This window comes from Phyllobates terribilis, unplaced genomic scaffold (assembly GCF_046119375.1).
Source record: "Phyllobates terribilis strain yellow unplaced genomic scaffold, ASM4611937v1 Scaffold_411__1_contigs__length_1673714, whole genome shotgun sequence".
NCBI lineage: Eukaryota > Metazoa > Chordata > Amphibia > Anura > Dendrobatidae > Phyllobates > Phyllobates terribilis.
In genome coordinates, this window is record NW_027363171.1 from 1,465,040 (window position 1) to 1,479,844 (window position 14,805).

General features: G+C 46.5%; 1 protein-coding gene across 1 annotated transcript in view; it reads left to right on the forward strand.

Moving 5' to 3' along the window:
- The first annotated feature begins 5,110 nt into the window (after positions 1 to 5,110).
- The window catches only part of LOC141225681 (uncharacterized), a 30,130-nt gene continuing 20,435 nt past the window's right edge, over positions 5,111 to 14,805 (forward strand). Inside the window, exon 1 of the mRNA XM_073667089.1 lies at positions 5,111 to 5,177. The gene's annotated coding sequence lies outside the window, so the exon portion shown is untranslated. The remainder of the gene's footprint in view (positions 5,178 to 14,805) is intronic.

Sequence of the window (14,805 nt, forward strand, 5' to 3'; positions counted from 1 at the left end):
TGCTGAAAGTGAAACTCATATATTCTATAAAGTCATTACAATCAAAGTGATCTATTTCAAGTGTTTATTTCTGTTAATGTTGATGATTATGGCCAGAGGCGCACATAGAAATCATGAGACCCCATAGCAGAAGCTCTAATTGGACCCCCCCCCACCAAAAAAATAAAGAAATATTTGTCTGTGTCACAGAAGAGCCGATCTCGCAACTTTCCAGCCTTTACTTAGTTTTTCTAATGTTCCTCCTACTGAAGTCCTAGATCCCTCTTTCATTGCCCCCATGAAGTATGATGCCAATAAAAGTGCCCCCCAAACACAGTATGATACCCCCATGGTGCATTCCTCCACATTAGCCTCTACATGAACAGTATAATGACCTTATTGTACCCCACTTCAACTCCCAAGGCAAAGTATGGTGACCCTAACACAGTATGATTCCCCCAACTGTGACTCCCACACAGCCCTCCATACAGTATAATGGGCCTACATACAGTATAATGGCCCACACTAGCCCTCCAAACAGTATGATGGACCCCACACAAACCTTCACACCGTATAATTGCTTTCATACAGTATAACGGCCCCCCACATAGCCCTCAAAATATCATAATGGCCCCACATAGACTTCCATATAGTATAATATGCCACCCATAATCCTCCATATAGTATAATGCACCCTCCAAAATCCTCCATATAGTATAATGCACCCCCCATAATCCTCCACATAGTATAATGAACTTCCCATGGTCCTCGATAGAATATAATGCACTCCCCATAGTCCTCCATACAGTATATTTCACACCTCAAAGGGTAAAATGCAGCCCCCATATAGCATAATGCACCACACAGTCCTGCAGTATTATGGGCACCACGTACTCACTGATTTTAAAACACCGTATGTTTTAAATAAGACGACCCGAGTATAAGCCGAGGCCCCTAATTTTACCACAAAAAAACTGAGAAAATGTGTTGAGTTGAGTATAAGCCTAGGGTGGGAAATGCAGCAGCTACTGGAAAATTTCACCATGCTGGTATGTATGGCTCCCTCATCACCAATCCTGGTATGCATAGCCCCCCCCTCATCCTCCAATCCTGGTATGTATGGCACTCCTCATCCCCCAATCCTGGTACATATGGCACCCCTCATCCCCCAATCCTGGTATGTGTGGCCCCCTCACTCCCCAATCCTGGTATGTGTGGCCCCATCACTGCACACACAAAAAATAAACACTTATACTCACCTTCCTTCCTCACCTCTGCTCCAGAGCACCTGTGTTCTGTCTGCCAGCAGCTCATGCTGGTATCTGAGCAGCGCGCGCTCTCAGTTGCCGAGGTGAGCTGCTGCTGCTGCCGGCATATTCACTCCTCTCCACACCGGGACTATGAGCGTTGACAAGCATGAATATGCGTTCTCTTTAGTAGCGGGAACTGTAAGCAGGAGCCACAGCTCAGCGCTCCTCCGTGCCCGCTACTAAAAAGAATGAATATTCCCTCTTCTCCACGCCCATGGAAGTGGAGAAGAGGGAATATTAATGTCCCTTTAGCAGCGGGCACACGTGGTAGCTACAGCAGCCGCTACTGCGTGTGCCCGCTCCTCCGCCGCCGCAACCTCCCACCCCCCAATACTCACCTATCCTCCTCGCTCCCCCGAGGCTCACGGGCCCCATAGCAGTGGTGTGGCCTGCCACCATTGGCGGTACGCCACTGATTATGGCTTACAGCCAATAAAATCACAAAAGTCATTATCTCAGTAAATTAAAATACTTTATAACATCAGCTTGAAAAATGTTTTTAAAATCCGAAATGTTGTCCTACTGAAATGTATGTTCAGTAAATGCCCTCAATACTTGGTCAGGGCTCCTTTTGCATCAATTACTGCATCAATGCGGCAATGTGGCATGGAGGCGATCAGCCTGTGGCACTGCTGAGGTGTTATGGAAGCCCAGGTTGCTTTGATAGCAGCCTTCAGCTCGTCTGCTTTGTTGGGTTTGGTGTCTCTCATCTTCCTCTTGACAATACCCCATAGATTCTCTATAATAGATGGTCTATGGGGTTAAGGTCAGGTAAGTTTGCTGACCAATTAAGCAGAGTGATACTGTTGTTTTTAAACCAGGTATTGGTACTTTTGGCAGTGTGGACAGGTGTCAGCAGAAGGAAGCATGAAGTGCTGTAAAATGTCCTGGTAGACGACTGCGCTGACTTTGGTGTTGATAAAACACAGTGGACCTACACCAGCAGATGACAATCACTGATTGTGGAAACTTCACACTAAACCTCCAGCAGCTTGGATTGTGGCCTCTTCACTCTTCCTCCAGACTCTGGGACCTTGATTTCCAAAGGAAAATTGGAACTCTGGGACCTTGTGGATGCTGTCAATGACTGCCTTCTTGGCATTTGTCAAGTCAGCAGTCTTCCCCATGATTGTGGAGCCTACTGAAACAGACTATGGAACATTTTTAAACACTTAGGAAGCCGTTGCAGTTGTTTTTTGTTAATTATTCTAATTTACTGAGAAAATGACTTTTGTGTTTTCATTGGCTGTAAGCCATAATCGTCAACATTAACAGAAATAAACACTTGAAATAGATCTCTCTCTCTGTAATGACTCTATATAATATAGGAGTTTCACTTTTCGTATTCAAGAACTGAAATCAATTAACTTTTTGATGATATTGTAATTTAGTGAGATGCACCTGCATATGATGACTGTTGCCCCCAGTGGAATATATGCGGTGTCTATTTTGGGATATTTTAGTACACCCATGATGATCCTATAGACAGCCATTATACCTGGAATGGCCCCTTCCTTGCGTGCCTTGGTTTTTTTGCTTACATGTCTAACAATCACATATGTGTTGTGTCCCTTCCCCCATCATCCTATTTTTCTATTGCTGAATAAATATGATAGATTTTATACTCCCTGGACTCCTTTGATGGTCTTTTACCCTGCGGGGTTTTCTTTCATATATGGACTCACTGTGTGGTGGTGGTGGTAGAGGACATTGTGTAGCAGGATCATTTTGGCCTTGGATAGTAGTAATTTGGGGAATATTGGTCTTTGTATAGTGTATTTTAGATTAGTAGCAGTGGTATACTGTAATTATATATGTATAAATCCTCTTTTAAGTGGCAGGGAGGTTATATGGGGAAACATGTACTTTGGGGCTGGGGTCCCTGATCTCTTAGGACCCCAGCAACGCTCCTGCACTGGGGAAAAGCAGGGTCTGGAGGCCACTTTAATATGATCATTTTATGGATATGACGTCAAAGAAACTAATGAAGTGCTTTGCAAAGTGCCATAATTTTCACAATTCTGAAAATAAATTGTAAGTTTAGTTCCACTATAAGTGATGTTAATTCTGTTATGAGAGCTAACCTTCTGAGACAGTTTATCAATGCGCTGTGTGAATTGTCACATTAAGCTTTGCTACATCTATACATAGTGAAGTTCAGGATCAAAATGCTGCAGGTCCCATCTCTTCTACAGAACAATCCCATGGAAATAAAGCTGATCATTTTATCAGATGGGATAATTAGAACTTACCTGGTTGGATCCTTTGTTTCTGGTGGTTTCTTTCCCAGGTCGTTATTAAGGCCCTTTACAATAAGCTCCAAAAACTCATCGGACTTTCTGAATCTTTCAAGCGTTTTCTCAATCACAGAAAGGACAGAAAGGAGGCGCTTATCCTGGCAGAAGAGAATCACAGATATATTGTTCTACTTCTTCCAGATGTTTGGATTTATTACAGACTAATGATTAATCTCGCATGAAGAATGATAATATTATAACAGATCACAATTTTGGGGTAAAATTATTCAATTTTAAAAAAATATATATATAGCAATTACATTATTCTGACAAGACCAATTTTTTTTTTCCTCCCCTTTTTCCCAAAAAATATAACTTTGTTTTTCCATTCACATAGACGGAGGGCTTGTGTTTTGTGGGACTAGTTGTTGTCTGGAATGACAACATTCAATTTAGCACATAAAGTATTGAAAAATGGGGAAAAAATCAAAGTAAGGTTATTATTATTTTTGTTTGTTTGGGGTTTTTTTATGAACATTTAGAAAAAAAATGTGGTTTGTGAGACCATTTTCATCTTGCGAAGACCTAATTTTATAAAATGATCCCATTGATGGAGTTGTCGGCTTCTTCTTGTGGAGAGATCAGTAGTTACAAGTTTCTGATTGCATTTTTGGGAGGGAAGAAGAGTGACCCCAAAACCACAACCACAACCATGGCACTTTAATGTTCTTTACAGCATTGACTCGACGTGTAATAGATTTATATATAATGAAAGATTGTACTTATGTCAATGCAGCAGAAACAAATATTGTTTTACGCTTTTTCCGTACACCTCGTACACACGCGGCTCCGCTCCGTACACCTCGTACACACGCGGCTCCGCTCCGTACACCTCGTACACACGCGACTCCGCTCCGTACACCTCGTACACACGCGGCTCCGCTCCGTACACCTCGTACACACACGGCTCTGCTCCGTACACCTCATACACACACGGCTCTGCTCCATACACCTCGTACACACGCGGCTCTGCTCCGTACGCCTCGTACACACGCAGCTCTGCTCCGTACACCTCGTACACACGCGGCTCTGCTCCGTACGCCTCGTACACGCGCGGCTCCGCTCCGTACACCTCGTACACACGCGGCTCCGCTCCGTACACCTCGTACACACACGGCTCTGCTCCGTACAACTCGTACACACACGGCTCTGCTCCGTACACCTCGTACACACACGGCTCTGCTCCGTACAACTCGTACACACACGGCTCCGCTCCGTACACCTCGTACACACGTGGCTCTGCTCCGTACACCTCGTACACACGCGGCTCTGCTCCGTACGCCTTGTACACACGCGGCTCTGCTCCGTACACCTCGTACACACGCGGCTCTGCTTCGTACACCTCGTACACACGCGGCTCTGCTCCGTACACCTCGTACACACGCGGCTCTGCTACATCCACACTGTAAACCCCTCCTGACCCCACACATAAACTTCAGCTCATCCAGCACCATGACAACCAGCACAGCAGAGTCCTGCATCCACTGAGGCCCCTGATCATGTGACCCCTGACTCCTCCCTCCTGTGACCTCATCACAGCTCCTGTGCGCACAGAGCAGCCATATATGTGGTGGCGGCTCTGCAGGTGGAGGTATGTGGAGACCCCATTACTGGGCGCAGGGGGCATTAACCCCTTCAGCACGGAGACTCTTTTGGGGTCTTGTGTTGCCCCTTTATAAGAATCATAAGGTTTTTGTTCTGTTTCCTGTAATAGATACATACGACCCAACTATGGAGACAGGAAGGGAGGAAACGTATTGTTCTCATACAGGACCCCTTTACTGGCCCCACAGTGTAATGCCCCCATTATGCCCCTTATACAGGATGTATGATGCCCCCACACAGTGTAATGCCCCCATTATGCCCCTTATACAGGATGTATGATGACCCCCACACAGTGTAATGCCCCCATTATGCCCCTTATGCAGTATGTATGATTCCCCACACAGTGTAATGCCCCCATTATGCCCCTTATGCAGGATGTATGATGCCCCCACACAGTGTAATGCCCCCATTATGCCCCTTATACAGTATGTATGATGCCCCCACACAGTATAATGCCCCCATTATGCCCCTTATGCAGGATGTATGATGCCCCCATTATGCCCCTTATGCAGGATGTATGATGCCCCCACAGTGTAATGCCCCCATTCTGCCCCTTATATAGTATGTATGATGCCCCACACAGTGTAATGTCCCCATTATGCCCCTTATACAGGATGTATGATGCCCCCCTCAGTGTAATGCCCCCATTATGCCCCTTATGCAGGGTGTATGATGCCCCCCACAGTGTAATGCCCCCATTCTGCCCCTTATACAGTATGTATGATGCCCCCACACACAGTGTAATGCCCCTTATGCAGGATGAATGATGCCCCCACACATTGTAATGCCCCCATTATGCCCCTCATGCAGGATGTATGATGCCCCCCACACAGTGTAATGCCCCCATTATACCCCTTATACAGTATGTATGATGCCCCCGCACAGTGTAATGCCCCCATTATGGCCCTTATGCAGGATGTATGATGCCCCCACACAGTGTAATGCCCCCATTATACCCCTTATGCAGTATGTATGATGCCCCCACACAGTGTAATGCCCCATTATGCCCCTTATGCAGGATGTATGATGCCCCCACACAGTGTAATGCCCCCATTATGCCCCTTATGCAGGATGTATGATGCCCCCACAGTGTAATGCCCCCATTATGCCCCTTATGCAGCATGTATGATGCCCCCCACAGTATAATGTTCCTCCAGTACCGCCTGAGGTCTTGCAGTTGGAATAATCCCTCTGGAATTGGTTTTCCTTTGGCTGCTCCCCTACATGTAGACCCTCGAGCATGTACACATGCATGTAGGGGAGCAGGCCTTACTAGATATCGAGGCTTTGTACAGTAATATACCTCATGAGGATGATATCAGAGGAGTAAGACATTTCTTGAAATCAAGATCAATAGAGTGTAGCAGACATAATGACTTCATGGAGGATCTTCTAAAATTCACTCTTACTCATAACTTCTTTCTTATTGACAGGAAGTACTTCCACCAGCTCTGGGGTACTGCAATGGGGAGATGCTGTGCCCCCCAGTATGCTAACCTATTCCTGGACTGGTGGGAGGAATCCACAATATTCAGGGATGATCATAAGTGATGGCATCCATATATTGGGGTATGGTACAAATAGAGTTACTACATTTTTATCATCTGGTCAGGGACGAGTGAACGATCTTTTTAATTTGTCGGGGAACTCAATATCAATAGAGTGGGCCTGAGATTTACATCTGAATTTATTGTAATAATAATTTTTATTTTTATAGCGACAACATATTCCACAGCACTTTACAATTTTAGGGGGAACTTATACAGACAATACAGAATAAGCTTAACTCAGATATTAAAAGGAGTGAAGGCCCTGCTCACAAGCTTACTGTCTATAAGGAAATAGGGGAGACACAAAAGGTAAAATGTACATATATTGTATAATACAGCCTTAATATACTAAATAGGATAAGTACATAACACTACATGAACTGATCGCCAGCCAGTATGTGTACAGTAGAGACAGAGGCTATGCAGTCCATGGATGGTATGAGCATGATTTTGAAGAAAATTTTAATATGGGCCAAACTGGGACAGTTAGATGAGAGCGTTGAGGTGATAGGCCAGTCTAAAGAAATGGGTTTTTACGTCACGCTTAAAACTGTGGGTATTGAGAGTTAATCGAATTGTCCTGAGTAGCGCATTCCAAAGAATTGGTGCAGAGAAATCTTGGAGACAGGAGTGGGAGATTCGGATTATGGAGGATTTTAGCTTTAAGTCATTAGCAGAACGGAGGGCACTGGTAGGGTGGTAGACTGAGACGAGGGAGGTGATGTAGGGCGGTGCTGAATCGTCGAGAGCTTTATGGGTAAGAGCAATAAGTTTATATTGAACTCTTTACTGGATTGGCAATCAGTGCAATGACTGGCACAGGGAAGAGGCATCGTTGTGTCGGTTGGTGAGGAATATGACCCTGACTGCTGTGTTCAGGACGGATTGGAGAGGGGAAAGTTTAGAAAGAGGGAGACCGATAAGTAAAGAGTTGCAATAGTCCAGACAAGAATGAATAAGAGCTACAGTAAGAGTTTTTACCGACTCAAAGGTAAGAAAAGTTCTGATTCTAGAGATGTTTTTCAGGTGTAGATGACACGAGCGAGCGATTTGATATGATGAGTGAAGGAAAGATCTGAATCAAGCATGACCCCAAGACAGCCGGCATGTTGCTGGCGAGTAATGATGGAGGCACAAACAGAAATGGCAGTATCGGGCATAGGTAGGTTATTGGAGGGAGGAAATACGAGTAGTTCAGTTTTTGACAGATTCAATTTTAGATAGAGGGAGGTCATAGTGTTAGAGACAGCGGAAAGACAATCACTGGTGTTTTGTAATAATGCAGGGGTGATGTCCGGAGAAGAGGTGTATAATTGGGTGTCATCAGCATAGAGATAGTACTGAAAACCGAATCTGCTGATCGTTTGTCCAATAGGAGCGGTGTATAAGGAGAAAAGAAGGGGGCCTGGGACTGATCATTGAGGAAACCCGACAATAAGGGGAAGGGAAGAGGAGCCAGCAAAAGACACAGTGAAGGAGCTGTCAGAGAGGTAGATCCACAGTGTCGAATGCTGCAGAGAGATCCAGGAGAATCAGCAGGGAGTAGTGACCATTAGATTTGGCTGTTAGTAGATCATTGGAAACTTTAGTGAGTGCAGTTTCACTAGAATGTAAAGAGCGGAAACCGGGGGGCGTGGCCTAGCTCTTGATGTGAGAGGTCGGGTGGCAGTGCCTCTCCACCACCATTAGCTTCAATTATCCTGCACAGAGCCTGAACCAGCCAAATCCCTTATCAGGAACTGCTGTCTGAGGGTCCCGGGAGTCAGAGGCGAGCTTCTGCCAGACTCAGAGAGTCCAACATGGGCCGCAAAAGGCAGAAGGATGCCGGGGCCTGCAGCAGTGCCTCAGCCCAAGATGGCACCGAGACAGAGGAAGAGGCGGGAAGGAGGAACACAGCCTATGCACGGAGGCTGGAGGCTTCAGCACGGCTGCACAGGTATGCGAGGGGCATGAAGGCAGATGAAGAAGGAAGTGAAGGCAGTGAGAAGCATGGAGATGAGAAGGAAGATGGTGAGGAGATGCCTGTGCCTGTGCTACATAATGAACAGCAGGAGGAGGGGGATGGTGACACTGTGCTGGCAGCTGAAAGTTCAGATGAGGCAGAGCCGACTCTGCGAGATGTATTCCAGGCTGTCTTATACTGCAAGACTGCTTTAACTGCTCTGACAAAGCAGGTGAATGGTCTGAAAGCCGACTTGGGAGGCATTGAGGCTTCTATGCAGAAAGTTACAGCCAGATTGACTGAGGTGGAGGGCAGAGTTGGTGTAACAGAAGATCATTTAACCTCAGTGCAAAAGACGCAGCAACAGCACACTCAGAGGATCACGGTAGTGGCTAACAAAAACGATGACCTGGAAAACCGGTCACGCAGGAACAATTTGCGTATTGTGGGCATCCCTGAAAGAGCTGAGGGTGCTGACCCCACGACCTTTGTTGAAACCTGGCTGCTGGGAAAGTTTGGGTCTAATATCCTGTCGAGGGTGTTTGCTGTGGAGCGTGCCCATCGAGTGCCCATGAGACCCCCAGTGCCTGGAGAGGGCCCTCGTACGATGTTAGCCAGAATCCTGAACTGCAGAGACCGGGACACTATCTTACGTAAGGCCAGAAAATTGACAGATTTTACCCTGGAGGGCAAACGCATTGAAATATACCCGGATTACTCGGCTGAGGTGCAAAAGCTGCGGCTACGGTATGGTGAAGTGAAGAAACAGCTCCGCTCTTTGAATGTGAAATACTCTACAATTTATCCTGCCAAATTAAGAGTGGAAGCCTTTGGAAAGGTCAATTTTTTCCCGTCACCGGTAGAGGCCGCCTCGTGGTTGGAGCGGAACCGGAGCAAATTGAGAGAAGCTGAGGACTCGGCACGGTGAATGCACGACCCTGCTATCCTGACCACTGGACAGGGTTGTGGCTCTGCATTGCTCTGCGAAACCGCAGAGGAGGGGGAGAAACCCCCGCTGGGATCTACGTTTTATAGTTTTATAGTTAATTTGTTTGATTAATGGTTCGGGACTATGCATACTATTGATTATGTGGTGGAGAGACTGCCAATGCTGGAGGAGGACACGGCGCATGTTGATATGCGGTATACTACGATGTTGCTCAGGTTCTTTGAGCTCCCACTCTCACGTTGGGAAGAGAGTGACAAGAGAAGGGTGGGGGGAGGGGGTGGGGGGAGGGGGGGAGTTGGATGGGTTGGATTTGCGGGAAAATGGGGTTGCTTATGCTGTTTGACCTGGTATGCTTGGGAACAAAATGGAAAGATGTTACTTGATGATAGTGGATTGTTTTTTCTAATGCACAATGAGTAACCGTACGGTTCAGATTTTAAGTTGGAATGTACGTGGTATATCTGACAGGATTAAGAGGGCAGCAGTTCTGAATCACATCAGATCTTGTGATCCTATGATTGCGTGCTTACAGGAGACCCATCTCACTAGAGATACTAGGCACTGGCTATCGAGAGGGTGGATGTTAAAGACATATCATTCCACTTATTCCTCGTACTCCAGGGGGGTGTCAGTCTTAATACACAAAAACGCACATTATGAAGAGCTGGCAGTGCAAGTAGACAGTGAAGGGCAGTATGTATGGATTGCGTGCAGATTGTATGGACACAAAATGATTTTAGTGGCTTTATATATCCCTCCACCTTATTCTAAAAAGGAACTTCAAGCAGTAATAGACTTGACGGCCAGAGGGGGGGAGGCTCCGATGTTGATTATGGGAGATGTTAACAACACCATGAATGATTACTGGGATAAAGTACGTCCGGCAGGTATGGAAGCTGGACGGGACGGAATGACTGCATTTGGCACTTACGTGGGGGAGCTGGGGCTGGTGGATCTGTGGAGAGTACGAAATGAGGGTAAGAGGACCTTCTCGTGTCATTCCGCTACACACGGAACACTGTCAAGGATAGACCTGGCTTTTGGGGATACTGCTATGGATGGGATGGTTGGGGAGGTGGAATACCTACAGAGGACTCTATCGGATCATAGTCCTATGGTTGTCGCGCTTCTAGTGGGATCTGCTCAGGGTCAGAGGGGAGGTTGGCGTCTTCACCCGACGTGGCTTAAAGTGGTGGATATGGGTGGCATAACCAAAGAACTAGAGCACTTCTTCCAAGTGAATGAAGGGAGTGCTGAGGCCACAGTGGTGTGGGAGGCTATGAAGGCATTTACGAGGGGACTCTTTATAAGTGAGATCTCACGGTGTAAGACCAAAACTAAATTGGCAGATCAACAAATAAAGGATGACTTGACAAGGGCAGAGGCAGACATGATTTTGGCACCAACGAGTGTAGCTCACAATAGACTAAAATTGGCACAGGAGGCAGTTAATAAACTGCACATGATGCAAGCTGAGAGGAAAAGGGCATTTCAGCAAGCCCAATTCTTTGAGGAAGGAGAGAGAGTGGGTCACTTGTTGGCGGTGATATCTGCGGCACAGAGGGAGTCTTCCAGGGTGTACAGGTTGAGAGACCAAACGGGGACGACTCTGACAGACACAAAGGACATATTGGAGGTCTTCAAGGAATATTACATGGCACTGTACAATTCAAGAGTACGGGACACGGAGGGGGCCGTAGAGGAATTTTTGGAAGGCATCTCACTGTCTAAATTGTCTGAGGAAGATAGGATGAGGTTGGATGAACCTGTGAGTGTGGAGGAGGTGGAATGTGCAATTCTGTCTATGCCCAATAACAAATCACCGGGTGCTGATGGTCTACCTGGGGAGGTGTACAGGGAGCTGGTGGAACTGCTAGCTCCAAAATTGAAATCTGTGTTTGATGAGGCTTTGGTGAAGGGGGCGTTACCGAGATCAATGGAGGAAGCGGTGATAGTGGTTCTGCCAAAGGAGGGGAAAGACCCCATGGATGTGGAGTCGTATAGGCCCATATCGTTGTTGACAACGGATGTCAAAATACTCGCTAAGATCCTGGCCACCCGGCTCACCGGGGTTGCGCATACTGTTATTCACGAGGACCAGTCGGGCTTTATGCCCAACCGCTCCACGGCTGTTAACTTGAGAAGATTATTTCTTAATATGCAGCTGCCTGCTGATAATGGTGGCGGGAGAATAGTGATGTCATTGGACGCTAGAAAAGCATTTGATAGCGTGGAATGGAAATATTTATGGAAAATCATGGAAATAATGGGATTTGGCCCCGCATTCATGGCCTGGGTGAAGTTATTGTACTCATCCCCAAGGGCGGTAGTTAAGGTGAATGGTGAACGGTCCGGGATGTTTGACTTACATAGGGGCACAAGGCAGGGGTGCCCGCTGTCCCCGCTATTGTTTGCGGTGGCAGTGGAGCCCCTGGTGGCCAAAATAAGAGCTGAGAGAGGAGTGGTCGGATTTAAATTTGGGAGGCTGGAAGAAAAAATATCACTGTATGCCGATGACATCCTGTTATTTCTGGAAAATGCAGGAGAGACATTGGGGTGCACGATGGATGTAATTAAACACTTTGGGAGCATTTCGGGACTGGAGATAAACTGGCACAAGTCTTATGTCATGGCTGTAGATAGACCAATAAAAGCGGAGGAGATAGATGAGAGGGGGAAGCAGCTCCAGCTGGTTTCACAATTTAAATACCTTGGGATATGGGTGGCGCTTCCATTGACACGATTCACGGATCTGAATTTAGTTCCTCTGCTAGAGAAATTTAAAAAGAAAATAGGCGCATGGTGCCAATTGGCTTTGACGGTGACGGGTAGAACTAACCTGATTAAGATGGTCCTTATGCCACAACTAATGTACGTTTTGCACAACTCACCGATATGGCTACCAAAAAAACGGTTTCAGGGTATTGATTCTATCTTCAGATCCTTGATATGGGGCAAGAGGCAGGCAAGGATTAAATTGGGAACGCTGCAAAATGGGAAGGAGGAGGGAGGATTGGCCGCACCCAATCCCTGGGTCTATTTCTTGGCAGTACAGGGCCAGCATGTCAGGGGATGGAGAGAACCCGATTGTGGAGGGGCAGCTTGCCGGGTGCTGGTACATGTGTCGGGGAGACGCCCACTGGTCCAGGCGTTAGAGGATGGTACCTTTAAGAAATTGGGAGCAATATATCCTACTTTAGGCTTGACTCAGAAGGTATGGGACACTATTAAAAAGATCAGGAGGGTGGACGGGCTGACTAAGTACTCACCGGTGTTGGGCAATGAACATCTGCCGGAACTTAATAAGCTGTGTCAAATGGGCAATTGGAAGGCGCAAGGAGTGAGATATGTGTGCCAGCTGCAGAGTGGAACGGACCTGAAGACCTTTGAGAAATTGAGAGAAGAATTTGATTTGCCTTTGGTATGGGGATTTCAATACTATAGGCTTCGACATGCTTGGAGGGCACAGTGTGGATTGGGAGCCATGACGGTTCAGGGTGACATTGTACTAGACTCTGTATGTATGAAGGGAGGGACGAGGGGAGTCATATCGAGCTTATATCATGACCTACTGCACTCCTATCTGGGGGGAAATCACTTCATTGCAAAGAGTAAATGGGAAAGGGAGGTGGGTACCCTCACAACAGAACAATGGGAGGCAATTCTAGAATATGTCCCGAAGATCTCTCTAAGCGAGCAGGCACGGATTTCCCAATTATACATAATACATAGGACATACAAAACACCGCTGCGCCTGTACAAGGCGGGCTTGAGGGGAGATTCCAGTTGCCCTAGATGTGGCACGGACCAGGCCGGACTGCTACACATGCTATGGTCATGCCCACGGCTAGTGGCTTATTGGTTGGTCGTTGTTAACAAAATTGAGAGGGCTTATACATGTACAATTGACAGAAACCCGGTGCTGTGTGTTTTGGGGGAGGTGGATGGAATACCTGTCTCAGAACATTACAAAGTGGCGATAGCGCGATTGCTATATGTGGCACGCAAACTAATAGCACGAAAATGGACAGATTCGGAACCCCCCACTAGGAGGGAATTTATTGCTCAGACACGTACGGTAATGCATTTAGAGGAAAGCATTTACAGGCGGAGGCATGGAGAGAGAACTTTTGGGAAAATATGGTCCGCATGGATGGCGGTAATATGATTGTCAATGTTCCCAGGTATGCCCGGCATAAGGAGTATTGGCGGGAGGGGGGAGGGGGGAGAGGGTTTTAACTGTATTACTACACGTTATGTGAATTGTTATATGTATATTGATAACTGTTTGCTGTAAATTTTTGAAACCTAAATAAAAATAATTGGTTTAAAAAAAAGAGCGGAAACCAGATTGTAAAGGGTCAAGAAGGGAGTTATCTGAGAGATAGCGTATTAGACAGGAGTGGACCAGTCCTTCCAGGAGTTTAGAGATAAAGGGAAGATTGGAAACAAGTCTGTAGTTAGCAGCACAGTTCTGGTCCAGGGATGTTTTTTTAAGTAATGGATGTATGCTGGTGTGTTTAAAAAAGGAGAGAAAAATACAAGATGAGAGGTAGAGATTGAATATTTTAGTTAGGTGAGTGGTGACAGCTGGAGAAAGGGACTGAAGGAGATATGAGAGAATAGGGTCACTGGTGCAGGTGGTAGAGCGAGAGGAAGCAAGGAGCCTTGTCACTTCTTCAGTGACTGGTTCGAAGTCAGAAAATGAGCAAGATGCAGTGTGGGAGGGAGGAGCATGCATAACATTTAGTGATTGAGAGAAAATTTCCTGTCGGATATGGTCAATTTTTTCTTTGAAATAATTGGCCAGATCATCAGTGCTGAGGTTGGTGGTTGGGGCCTGTGCTGTTTGATTAAGGAGAGAGTGAAAAGTGTCAAACAGGTGTTTAGGATTATTGGACCCTGAGATGATGAGGTTGTTAAAGTAGGTTTGTTTGGAGGGGTGAAGAGCGGAGTTATAGGTTTTAAGCGTAAATTTATAATGGAGGAAATCTTCGGCCAGATTAGATTTTGTCCATAGCCGTTCGGCACACCTGGAGCACCGCTGAAGAAAACGTGTTTGCAGCATGTTCCAGGGTTGTCGCCGTCTGTGCCGAGTTGTTCTCTGTGTAGGAGGTGCACCTTCACCCAGGGCGCATTGCAATGTTTCGTTTTAATGCTTCAGTGCAGAGTC